The 13,555-nt window shown below is 36.6% G+C and overlaps 1 protein-coding gene across 3 annotated transcripts in view; it reads left to right on the forward strand.

Moving 5' to 3' along the window:
- The window catches only part of IL15 (interleukin 15), a 38,405-nt gene that overhangs the window by 11,284 nt on the left and 13,566 nt on the right, over nt 1-13,555 (forward strand). The window lies entirely within an intron of this gene.

The following is a 13,555-nucleotide window of genomic DNA, read 5'->3' on the forward strand; positions in this document are numbered from 1 at the left end:
AGTTTTCAGAGATCAGCTCAGAGAGGTATCACTCACTGCTGAACAGACAGGTCGTTACAACATTACCAGATATTTAGCAACCAAGGTTCTGAGAGTTTGTTTTCCAGAAATCAGACCAGCCTTCCACTACCAACATGACACTGAGTAACTGAATCTCTGTCTGTTGGCCATTCTGCTATGAGTTATCTCCACATGCTAGAAGATGCCATAAACAAAAAGTTAGAATGGAGCAGCTGGTCCTTGGGAACTTGACAGGGAAGCAGTGAAAGAAGGCATTAATCACAGGCTCACAAATAATTACTTATCCTTAGTGTACCCAAGGGTGCTTCTGCATGCACTGAACTAGCTCCTATTCAGTGCTAGCCTGTGGGCTGTGTGATACTCTTAAGTGATGTTGAAGAAGGTCATTGTTAAGGAGATTTCTGAATAAGAGTTTATTCCTCATATTAAACCTTCAATATAAACAGTTACACTAACATAAAAATGAGAACAACATAAATAAAGGGGGAAGATGTACATGCCACCTGGTGTCTTGCTCCACTGATTCTACTAGCTCCCAGTAAAAGCAGAATGTTTCGTTCTCTTAAAAGTTTCTGCAATAGTTTAGCATATGATTTGAAACTAAAAGTTGAAATTAAATTACACACTAGCTGATTCATTATTCTTAGTGTAAGGTTCTCTAGTTGAATTTGAAAGTTCAAAATTTACTTCTAAAATGATCACTGAAATGCCACCAGTACATGTAATTCATTCACTCACTCATGAAAATGAAATAAATCAGCCCTGAGCTTGGTTGTTAATTTATTTTCTTTTCTCTGAAATGCCTGTTCCTTATTCAGTTGAGTCAATGAAAATGTGCCAGTTTAAAGCAAGTGTTAGGCATATTTATCTACTGAAGAAATAAAACTCACTGCACACAACCTTTGACTTCTGTTGTTTAGGAGATGCATGTCTGTGAAGGACAGCACAATGCCACTGAGAGTGCAGCCTTTTCAGTTTTCACTATTCTCTCCTGTCTCCCTTTTCATCATCATTACATTAGGAACTCTTTTTTTTTTTTCTTTTAAACACAATCAACTTTACATCTGTAACTGGAACACAATTTCAGTGCTTTTATTAGCTAATTCATGCTCACATTTGAATGTAGTTTCATATGCAGCATTTTTTTTACATCTTTGTAATCATCTAGACAGTTGTAAACCAGATTTATTCTGTTATACTGTGAACCTACCAAGGTTGCTGGGCAAATAGAAGCCTCCAAAATAGCTCCAGACATTTTCACTAGCCTTATTACTCCTCAAAGTTATTTTTAATACAAACACCAACCATATAATTCTTCAGTGTCAGAGTTAAAATTTATCAAAGTCATAAAAAGAAAGAAACTAGAGGTGAGCATGGCAATTAGTGTGCAACTTAATGGGCATTTCTGTGAATTACTCAGTAACAAGTTTTTAATTATATCATCTTGGGAAGTGAGATAGGCTATAACAGGGTGGACATGCTCACTATGTGAGAAACTTCCAAGAAAAGTGAAAGCAACCCAGGGTAGCGTTGCTCTATTTCCTTTCTGAACAAACTGGCTGTTGGAGATACACCTCTAAGACCTCTAAGTTAAGCTTTCCTTCGGTATTAGGGTAGGCTGCAGACTTGCCTTGTTCTATCCTTGTCCAGCATCTCCAGTTCTTCAGCCAACAAAACAGCCTAAGCCTGAATCAGGCCTCTTTTGCAAAGCCGAATGAAGATACTTTCTCTCCACAAGCTTTCCAGATGGTGGCAGGAACCAAGGGAAAAGCCACGGAACAGTCATTCCAAACCTGTTGAAAAATACAACTTTCATCATTGCTGCCAAGGAGAAATGGATGCAATAATAATATTTTCTGTTCCCTAGTTCCAGAGTGAGAATAACAAAAACTCTCTTCCATTGAGAGGACCATTTTCTATTTCAGAAAAAACAAATCTTTATGTGAAGATTAATATTCCTTTTCTTACCTACTCAGCTCACCATCCATGCATTTAGTGTAAGATTAATTCAGTTACCATATCCTGAAGAGGGATCAGACAATAGAAAGAAGAGAGAAGCCTCTATTTAAAAAAAAGGGAGTAGCATAGAAGATTGTCCGAAGTCAGTATTGAGAAACACAGCAACATGCAGAAACAGCTGCTGGAGTAACTGCAGAAAAGGTTGGTGCTGCAGGAGAATATTTCAATTAAAACTCCAGTCCAGAAAAGCTCTGCAGCCTAAAATTAATGACATGCTGAGAACAACTGTGCACTTCTCCCTCACTCAGGCTGCAAGATGATGAGTCACTGGCAACCTCACCTTTTTTCCTGCTATTTGCCTTTCTCTGCATGTGTCAGGACAGCAGGCAGAAATACTATGTTAGTGGTAGCATAGACTAAGTCAAACCTGCAGCCTTAGTAGTTGCAGGCATGCTTACTACATCTGCATTGTTACTTTCAATGAAGTTTGAAATATTTATTCTTATAGGCTGAACTTCATGGTGTAAGGTTTGTGGTTTTGTTTTTGTTTGGTTGTGTGTTGGTTTTTTTTCCTGGGAAAAAACCTTTATATTTGACAAAGGCTTAATGCAACATCATAAGGTGTGTGCAGCACACACAAGAAAGCTGTTTAAAGGAACAGCTACATGGAAACCTTCAACTTATAGCTTCCCTGCTGACAACCTTGGTGCTGTACTCAGCTGGCAGGAGGGATTAAATTGCATGAACAACAGTCTTAGCAGTTTTGCTTCTCAACCCCTGTGGAAGTCCCCTCCCTTGTTTTTGCCAGTATTGTGTCAAATAAAGGAAGTTTTTCCTGCACCTGAGGCAGGCACCATCTAAATGTTGTTATTAGCCTCAGCAGTAGCCATTGTGAACTCCTTTTCTACCTCCTAGCAGAAAAGATTTTGGTCATTTTACAACTTCTTGACATCCTCCCTCCTACCCTCTTTGTCTGGTGACTGGATCAGGGGCAGGGTAGTGGGGCGTAGTAAAGGCTTGAGCCTTGGAACATTGTGCAAATAGACTGCGACGCCTGAAGGGCCATGCAGACGAGTCCTAATGTTCCTGGTGTTGCTTGGCAATCCAAACTGTGCAAATCCATCTGTCATCCATGCACTGCAAAATTTTGTAAGCCGAGATTTCAGTATCCACTTAACTGATGTAATCTGCTCATCTACAGCCTTGCTGTTTGATCTGTCCACAGCAAACTGGTGAGCTAGGGATTAGTAGTAAACTATGCCCTGAGGTGGAACTATCTCTTTGGTACACCGTTTTAACCTCTGGATTGTCTCTGAGCAGATTTTTATGATAATGACCTTCATTTCCATGCCATGTAGTCATTTCGCTTTCATATCACTATGCCTTGTTGTGAATCACGGTTCTTTCCCAACATTCACTAGTAGTTTACTGTGCCAAGAAATAATGGTCTCCTGAATGAAGTTGCTCCAGGAAAAGTTTAAGCTTTTTAGCTGGAAGAAAGGGAGGAAAATGTCAGCATCGCAACTTACTTGCAAACCAAAGCAGCTTCAAGTGGAAGTGTATTAGCACTTCTTTTTTTTGAAGAAAACAAAGCTCCCTCTCCAAATGCAATCTAGAAGTTCCACTTCAGTCAAGACAGGTGATTAATGAAGTCCTTTTGGAGAAAACATGAGATTTTGTTAAATCACAAAATCTAATAGATATCCTGCAGTGGAGGTGGGGAAGGAGGAATGAAAGACCTTTCAGTGCCATTTGTATGTACTGATTTAAAGAAAAACAGCTATGGAAATACAGTTATTTATTTGAAATGAATTATGTTATTTATAAAAAACCTAAACAGATATATATATATATACACACATTAAAAATACATTCTCCATGCAGGTATTGACAGTTAGTTCTCATCTATGCTATCAGACAGTTTCCAACTAAACTCATAAAGCACAGGCTCCTATGAAAGTAATTGTTTCTACTGCAATATAACATGAAGTACCAGACTATTTATGTCTCACGGTACTCTTTGCAGAAGAAGAATTGGTTGCCTTTATGTCTTGGCTAAATTCTTATGTGGATAAGTACTTTTCCTCTCTCTTGAATCCCAAGTATGTGTTTCTTCATGTCTCCTTGTCACACCTTCAAGCAAACCTTTCAGCAGAAAACCTTGATTTGTATGCTTTGTACATATATAAAAATAATGAGATGACTCCTCTGACTTCCAGTTTTCTCCAGAAGCCCTGTGATAGCTACACGATTGTATTTAAAAACAAACAAACAACAACAACAAAAAACATGTCTAGACAAACACAAATATTATTTAATGGACTATAGCTTTGAGCCTGCAGTTATGCTATTTTTGTTTCAAACAAAGGCATTTATCACCTCACTATCCTGTTCCACATAGCCAGAGAATCGCCCCATTGTCTTGCTCGCTTGCTTCTATTCAGAATTCAGAGTGCTAAAGGGTTGTGCCATAATTTGGCTGATCTTAGACCTTCCCAGCATATTTTGGTCGATTTATTCTTTCCAAGATACACCTCTCTGTGCTACTAAAGAGGTCTGATTTAAAAATTCTCCAGTAAATAATGTGAATTTCATTTTGCACCATGATATCAATTCAGAGAGAAGACTAAATAATACATCAAAATTGAGATCCTGAATTATATTAATCATGCACAATACTTCTCTAATTTGCTGTTGATTTGTAGATAAATTTGTCAACATAATTTGAGAGGTATGCTATGACATTTTGGACTTAAGTCTTTTCTACCTGTGCAGAAGCAGTCTTTATTTGCCTTATGGCAGAATGTGCCTTTCACTTAATATCATTACTCGATTAATTAGAAATAATTTGTGCTTCCCTCTCCCAGCTACCATTCTTCTTGCAAACATAAATATCTGGGATGTGAGGTTTTTTCCATTGTAGACATCCCATGACTCTCTTTCTCACCTGTCCCACTCACTATGTCCCCTCCTTAGATTAGTCAACAGATGATCCTACACACAGGGTAGTTTGTTGGCCTCAAATCCTATCTTCCATATCAGCAAATAGTACATTATCTCCCTCATATTTTTGTCAGCGTCAACAGATGTTTTTTCCTCTGCCCTGCTCCTCAAATCCCACTCATGTCAGGTGTAATCAAAATTCAGTGGTATCTTCTACTTACCCATTCTGCCCAGCAGCTCCCCTTTCAGAGGTTCCTATGAATATGCTGGCAACAGGCAATGGTTACATGTCCTTAAAAGTTTTTCTTTATATTCTTTTTCATATCCTTTTCCATTTTACAAAGTGAGAGTCCACATGCTGTGACTACAAGAGATTAAGCTGTGGTGTTTAAAAGGTGTTTAGATGAGGTTCTTAGGGACATGGTTGAATGCTAGAGTTAGGTTAGGTTATTGTTGGATTCGATGATCCTGAGGGTCTCTTCCAATCGAAATGATTCTGTGATTCTATGATATGCAGTTGTTGAAGAATCTTCTGTAGAAATGTTAGGTAGCAGGTAAAGATCTTTAAAAAAAATTTAAATAAAATCAACATTTGGTTCTGTTTTGAAACTAGGAGCCTCTTCTAGTCTGTGACATCAGTACTGTGACACTGGATAATAAACCAGTGTCTAAAGACCATTGAAACCTGGCCTAGGTGTCACTGAGATTTTTAACTGCAAAGTGGTTTAGTAGCCAGTCTCTCAAGAACAGTCCCACTGTGTAAGCCCTGAGGAGAAACTAATATAATTTCTAAGGAGCAGGATGCTTGTTCACCTTACAATCCACACTGGCATTCAGGAGAATTCAGTTCACTTTCTGAAACCTCCACAAAGTCTATGCATGACCAGGGCCAGTAAAGCAATATTTCTGTGTCTCAGCTCCCAAGCAATAACAATGATGTAACAACTCCTTCCTTTTTGTATTTTGTCTGAATTGCTGAGGTGTTTTTTAATAGAAAACATTAGCCCTAATTATGGATTTACATAGTTTAGAGCATAGTACACTAGTTTACATCTTAAGGGATGTTTTCAGTTGCTACCATTAGACAAAAAGTAGTATATCATTAATGTAAAGTACAGCTGCTTAAAAAAATTTCAGCCTTTCAAAAATGCAGGCAATGATCTCAATTTTTTATCTAAAAAATGAGTTCACACAGAAGCAAACATAATCAGTTTGTTTCAGCCAAGCTATTATATTTTTTTCTGATAGTAATCATGCTGACATTCAAGTAACTAAATAGCATATACAATTATTGAAATTAATTACTATTATTCACTCCACTTTAAAAAAGACAAGTCAGATACACTGAGTTGGCTGTGTGTGAGTGAAACTTTATCTACAATTTGGAAATGACTCAATAAGTGTCCTTTAACTGAATGTTAATCAGTATCTTCTGCAATTGTAAAACAAAATGATTATGAATATGCTGTGACTTGAGAAAGTCACACCATTAAGAGATCATTACAAGTAAAGTAAACAACACAGCTTCAGGAAAACTGCTGAAGCTTCCTGGTATTTTTTTCCATTTATTTTGATCTCCTGTGCTTGGCTTTGCTCACTTCTGCCTAGCCTCTCCAGACCCATGTAGGACAATTAAAAACAGGTAGGAAATTCAGAAAAATTTACATCTACCACATCACATCAGAGAAGGTTAGGAGGAATGGGCAAATTCTTTTTTGCCAAAAATCTTCAAAAACATGTATGTACTAATTCTGACATACGGTATGCTGCTATCAGGTCTGAATATGACTATTGAAGAAAAATTATACCAGACCCAAAGCATTGCTGGAAAACATCTAGACAGATCTCATAGCTCTATAAAAAAAACTGTAAGGCTTGTTAAGGGGATACATTGAACGATTCTACTTTGATTGGTGCATGAATCAAAGTGCTTGGTTCTGTTTCTGCTAAATTATGTAGTTAAAATGTTGTTTTGTACTACATTCACCCCTTCTAAAAATAGAATTTGAATATACAGGAGTTAATATCATATGGAAAGACTCCATTTCAGAGAAAGAGATACGTACTTTTATGCAGATTGTAGGTTGACTTTGAGATTAAAAATTACTTTAGTGATTCAGTCCAGCATTCATTTCCTGTTAAAGTTGAACCAAAAGCTTGTCACGGAATACTCCCTTATTGATTTTTTATGGTAAAACTTGAAGAAAATACAAAGAAGATATTAAATTTGTCCTGACTTTGGGAGACATTTTCATTGACAACTTCATCTTAGGAATACCCCCATGCTCTCATAAAGGCTGGAACTCTTCAATGTAACATTTTTCTAGATGTGATGAAGCATTTGGGTTCTAATACTCCTGAATGATAAGAGAAACATGGCAAGTCTCTGCCCTCACAATCCTGATTTATGAGAGCGATTGGCTTATTCCTCCAGCCAGAAACACAGTATGCACATATATGGGAGGAAGAGTGATATACAAGCTGGAGCTTGCAATGACAGGAGAGAGAAAGAGAAGAATTGAGGACTGTTCTCAATAATGAGCTCCTTATAAGATGCCTCAGAGCTCAGTTGTGGGAGAAGGCGGGTTGGATCAGGAGAGGAATTTGTTATTTTTTAAGTAAAACATATGTCAAGTTGTTATATTTACATGATTTTCCTCTCAGTTTCAAGTGGAAGACTCTCTCAATAGCTGTGTTGTCTCTAGAAGTTATTGCGATGTAATTCAGTATAGAATACTTCTGATTACTAGGTTGAGACTAAAGGAGACCTTCTAGAGGTCTTATTCAGCACCATGACTTTGGTGGTGCTGGTGAATATGAAAGTAGCACCAAGAGCTAGAAGGTAATCTTCATAGGCTGAACTTACCCCTTGTTCTGGTGTGAATGTGATTTTTACCACATCTGTTCTGTAGCCAAATGGACACCTAAGCTGATTAATCAGAAACTTTTGGGGAATATAAAACAGTCAGGTCATCACTACAAGCATTGATTTCACACACATCCCTCAGCTTATGCCATCATTTCTCTAATTAGGAGCCCTTCACTTAAAATCAATACGTTTGCTTTCATTTCCTTACCAGGCAGAAGGAAGGAACCGTGATCTAGAGAGGATCTAGGGAAAACCTAGTGAAGAGCTATGATGCACTGGCTTTGAATTCCCCACAGGGATGAATAAACCCCATTGAAATTTCTCTTACGAGTACCTGGTGCTATCATTTGCATTTCCTGTAGCTAATCAGAACACAAAACATACCTCTTTTTTCTAGTATTCAAATTTATCTTGAGCTTTGAGAAAACAATCTTCAGCAGTTTGATACCCTGAGGATATATAATCCAGGCAGCTTTACTGACTTTCCTGCACTTTCTCTTCTGTTATCCCATACTCAGAACCACTTGACTTGTGCATTGTACTCAAAAACCCTTATGCTACTAACATTTGTTACCTGGGTTAGGGGTTATCTAACAATACCTGAACATATTATAAATGTATGGTGATACAAAAGAAATGTCTGGAGCATATATGTTACTGATACTTTCACTCTTCAAGTATCTATGAGACTTTTGTGAAACTTTTCTCATGTTTTGCTTTTTCCTGTCTTTTTTCTTTTTTTTAAGGACAAACCCCTCACTCTTCCCTCTTCCTTTTTTTTTTTTTCTTTTTTTTTTGAAGGACAAAACCCCCACTCATCTCCTCCCCTCATGTACTGAAAATATCTGTTGGATTCATAAGATTTTATAGAAGCCTGTAGATTAGTTTGCATAATTTAAATGACATGAATATTTCAGGTCTCATTTTAAACCGTATGCAATTTCAAGACACATGGGTCATAGTGAGGACAAAGTAGTTTTCTAGTAGTTTTCATCCAGCTAAAGATGAATGACTTGACAATAATGCAAATGTATGTGCTGTGCATATTTGACAATTTTTAACAAGAAACTAATAGATAATTTGAATACCACTCTGAGTAAGATACAGCATTGAAAGTGAATTGATATATAAATGTCAGGAAGGATAACTCAAGCTCTGTGTTACATTTAGTAAAAGTGACTTTTCAACAATAAGGTGATCCAACAAGATGGACTGCTAATAGCGATCCTCTGTGCTTTCTAAGATCTGAAGGTTTTTGCCAGTACCTTTCCCAATAGCTCAGTGCTTATACCACATCGAAATGATGGTGGCATCCAAGAACTGGGACAGACTGATTTAAGACACCTATTTTGTACTGACTTAAATGTTAGCAAGCAAAAAAACACCCTTCAATTAAATAATGGATCTTGATTTTGCTTTATGTTTATACTTCAATTATTTTCTAAAGAAAGGATCCTTTTCTCTAGTTTGCTTAACCACTAAAAACTTTTTGCAAATGAAAGAAACTTTTACTTTAAGCTTACTACTTCATATTTCTAAGTAGAAAAAAACAATTTTGTAAGTTATACACTCAGATTCTTAACTATTAGAGCAGTTTTATCTGAGAAGATAGTGTATTATGCCTTTTTTGCTTTCCAGTTTGATTTATATTTTGCTTACAGCTTTTGTCAGTCTCCATTCCAAAGAAATGGGAATGAAAGTAACACAAAGAATATTTGAATCTTGCCTTGTATGAGTTAAATATGAGTAGCTAAACTATTTCTGATACAGAAGAAAAAAAGGAGCATTCTCAAAGTAATAGGTTATCCTTTTTGCTCAGTATCTCTCAGATTTTCTGGAGGACTTGGAACCACCTTTGGAAAAAATATGCTAGACATTTGAGTATTATAAATACTTCACTTACTAAAACCACTAGGATAAACTCATATTTATCACCCCTGCAGCTGACCAAAAGCTTGTGTCTATAGGAGACAAGTTTGCTATGTGCTCTGAAGAATTCTATAGCGGCTTGCCTTGGTGCCAAAATCAATCTTGAAAGTATGGTACACTGTCCCAGGTATTTAGAATTAGTAAATGATAGAGCTTCCATGCATTTTTTTATTCATAGTTTTCAGCTAAGGGAGAAGAAAGTTTGTTTTCTCTTTTCCTGCTAGGTTGCTCAGTTTTGAAATAGCTATTTCAAATGGTGAAGATGTTCTCACAGTGCCTGGTGAACTGAAATAAAAATAAATTAGATCAAAACAACAAAAAAATTAAATACTTGTTTTTGGGAAAAGAGTAAATACGAGCACTTGTTCCATTGTAATGTCTGAAAATAATATGTATGTTTACTCAAGGTAGTGATAGTGTGACTTTTAGAAAGTTCAAGCTGACCTAAAAAATAAAAGGTATGTCCCCCTCGGTTATAGATGCTTGTAAAAGCAGTACTCTTTAGAAAATTACAGTATGACCAGACCTCATTAATGTAATATTTGCATCTTTAAATTACTTACCATCATATTTTTAATTTAGAACATTGTCTGTCAAAATGTGAAATGTGAGCTGAAAAAATATTTACGTAGAAGAAACTGCTACATAAAATTCTAAAAATCCACTAAATAATTATCAAATAACCAAATAATTATCCAACCAATTATCAAATTACCAAAAAATTATCTATGCTGAAAGGCTAGAGAAGTTATAAACTTGCAAAAACTAGCCCCAAAAATATGACAAACTTTATCTGCATTCTCCTTTACTGGAGAATGAAGGATATATCACAGAGCTATCAGTACACTCTTCCCTTGGCATTCACAACTGACTGCGGTTGGAGACATCAAGTCTAGAAGACTTTTGCTTACAGTCAGTTCCTAAATTCGATGCACTTCTCTAATTCATATCAGGGACATGTACCTAATTTTTAACCAGTAAGGAGTATAACTCTTTCTCATCTGCTTATTACAACTTACCCACAAGGTACATACTACCTGGAGACCAGCAGGGGCTAATGAAGAGTCATGATGCTGGCTGTGACATATTTCTTCCAACAGGATTTTCTGCAGGCTTTAGAGTGTACGGGAGCTATGTAAAGAAAATTTAATATCAAATAGGTTTTCAACAAGACAACTCTTGCATGGCTACTCTGATGCAAAACTATTATTTGCTGTCTATACAGGTCTAAGACAAAGATCAGAAACGTTGGGCTCTGAAAGCAAAAGGTAGAAAAGCCAGTGGGGGAAAAAAAAAAGACAGCAACTTGCAGCCTCAATATCCAAGTGTAAAACAAATAATAGTATTAAATCTGGCTTAATCAGTTTTCAAGAGAGACTTTCTGAGGTGGCTGGGATACTGTAGAGTGGCAGGAATTGATAGTTCACTTTGGAAAAATCAAATAGATGTCATAGTTAAAAAAAAAAAATGAGGAAGTTTTATTTTCTGGGATTGAAATGGTACTGGACCTGTTCTTGCAGAGGTATTGAAATCTTCCAGGTGTGTGATTTCAGGAGAAGGAGTCTAGTTCAGTAGTTCAGGAGTTCGAGTTTTGGAGAAGAGCATTGGGGCAAAAATCAGTGAGCTCAGTTAGAAATTTAGAAGTTCCTGATTTTAGGGAAGGAAAATGTAAAATTCTTCAGTTACACATTTCAGCCATTCTCTCTGCTATGCTGATTACCCAGTTTGCGTGTTTTACAGAAAAAACACTAGGAACACTAGTGAAAGAGCCTTGATTCTTAGAAAAGAAAGTGTTTGCATTGATGACAATTCTGGTTTTGGTTTGAGAGTTGCTGAAATCTTTAAATGAGCAAGAGTGTGCATGTGTGTTCATTCTGACCTGAGACAGGCGTAACACAACCTCGCTTTGTTCCCATTTTATTCCCACGTGGAAACTGATAGCATTGGGTGCCTGTTAAGTTAAAAAAAAAAACAAACAGGAATGCTTACATGGGCAGAGTCAGCTGGATCCTTGTCTTCTTGAGGTCCCACACTGAAATACCCAGAGATTTGTTACTAATAGCATGAGTCATACAAAATGCAATCACAAGACTTCAGTGTGGAGCTAAGTCTTAAGGTCTTAAAACATTTGGTCAGGGAAGTTTCAGAAGCCAGGTGGCAGCTTGGGACTCGTCTATGAGAATTCATGCGAATTTTCCTTACTACTTTCACTTCAGTTGCATTCTGCCACGTGTCTCCGTGTGCAGTGTGCATGATGCCTATTTTGGCTTTAAGATGTGAAGATGCTAGGCTGTATGTGAATGGCCATATTTTTACTTTGTTAGCTGGTCTTACAAAGAAAAGGAAGTAAATTAGCTTGCAATATTGTGCTTCCATTCAGGAAAAATAGATACGTTCCTTTGGTAGTATGCAAGCAGTAAGCAGTCCTGGTGGGAGAGCAAAGAAAAGCCTATGTAAACCAGCAGGGTATATTGCCTCCAGCAAACCCAGTATTGTTCAGGCAAATGGCATGGAACACGGTTATTAATATCTTTGTGGGTTTGGCAGTTTGGTTTTCAGTGTGAGTGGTTTTGTTGTTGTTGTCTTTTGTTGTTGTGGCGGTATTTTTTTAAATGAGAAAGAGAGCCTATGATTCTGAGGTAGATCAAACACTGTATCAGCCCTTGCTTAGAATGACACAGAACTAATTTATTGCTTTACCATACAAAAGTGATTAAAAAAACTTGCTTGAAAAAAGACTGTATTATCTTTAGGTTATCCCCCTCTTACACCTTCCCTCAAGGTGGATGTGACACATTTACTAGACTAGTTACCTTCAGCTGAATTAGGCATTTATTTCAGTGGGAGCTGCTGAAAGCAGTCAGTTTTGAAAATGAGACTAGTTTTTTTTTTTCATTGATTGTCGTTCATCTGAAGATGTGTACTTTTCATTTGTAGGAAGTATTGATTTTTCTGGCAGATTGCATTATCTCCCAAAATGTTTCTTTTACTTAGCAAGACTAATCATAATTCTGTAAATTTTTTATATATGTATATATATAAAAAAATAAATGTAATAGAATTGATTGACTTTTTGTAATGTGGTCATGGATTAAACTTACAATGTGTACATCGTACAGTTTATCTTGCATCTTGTATGAGCACAATGGAAACATTTATTATCAGTTAATTACTGTCAACAAAGTGAGTTGTTTTTTTGGCTTAACGTCTTGTGTGATAAATCAATGAAGTAAGCAATCCCAGAGTGCAGGCCTGTAATATTTATCGAAGAGTTTACCCCTTTTCAAGAATGTTATTCCATACATCTTTATAATATAAAGGTACCCAGGGATTTATTTGTGCTTTGCAGTATTGCCAATTATTTTATACACAACTGTTTTTAACATGCCTGTGAAGTACTTTTTTCATTCTTTTTAAAAGCACTTTTGTTTAAATGAACATGCTGGCCAGTAGACTCATTTTACCCTGTCCGAAAGAAAATTTGAAAATTTCTGCGTGAGTGCTGCGCTGCACTGTTAAGAACTATGACTGTCATTTATTCTTTTTTAAGAGCTATGATACAGAAATCAGCTTAATATAATTTAGTATTGCTTCAGCTCTCATTAGTTTGCACACACACAACCTCTTCCATGCCTCTATATGTTCTGGGTTTGACTGCCAAGAAATGAAGGAAGACCCATCACCCATACAAATTAAAGAAACCTCAAACAATGACAACTACTGTATTGCATTCACCACTTGCATACACATAGAAAAAATGGTTCAGTGTGCAATGTCATCATTTGTTACATTCCACAAGATATATTCAGAATTTACATGAATGTGGGAAGCTTC

This window comes from Caloenas nicobarica, chromosome 4 (assembly GCF_036013445.1).
Source record: "Caloenas nicobarica isolate bCalNic1 chromosome 4, bCalNic1.hap1, whole genome shotgun sequence".
NCBI classification, from domain to species: domain Eukaryota; kingdom Metazoa; phylum Chordata; class Aves; order Columbiformes; family Columbidae; genus Caloenas; species Caloenas nicobarica.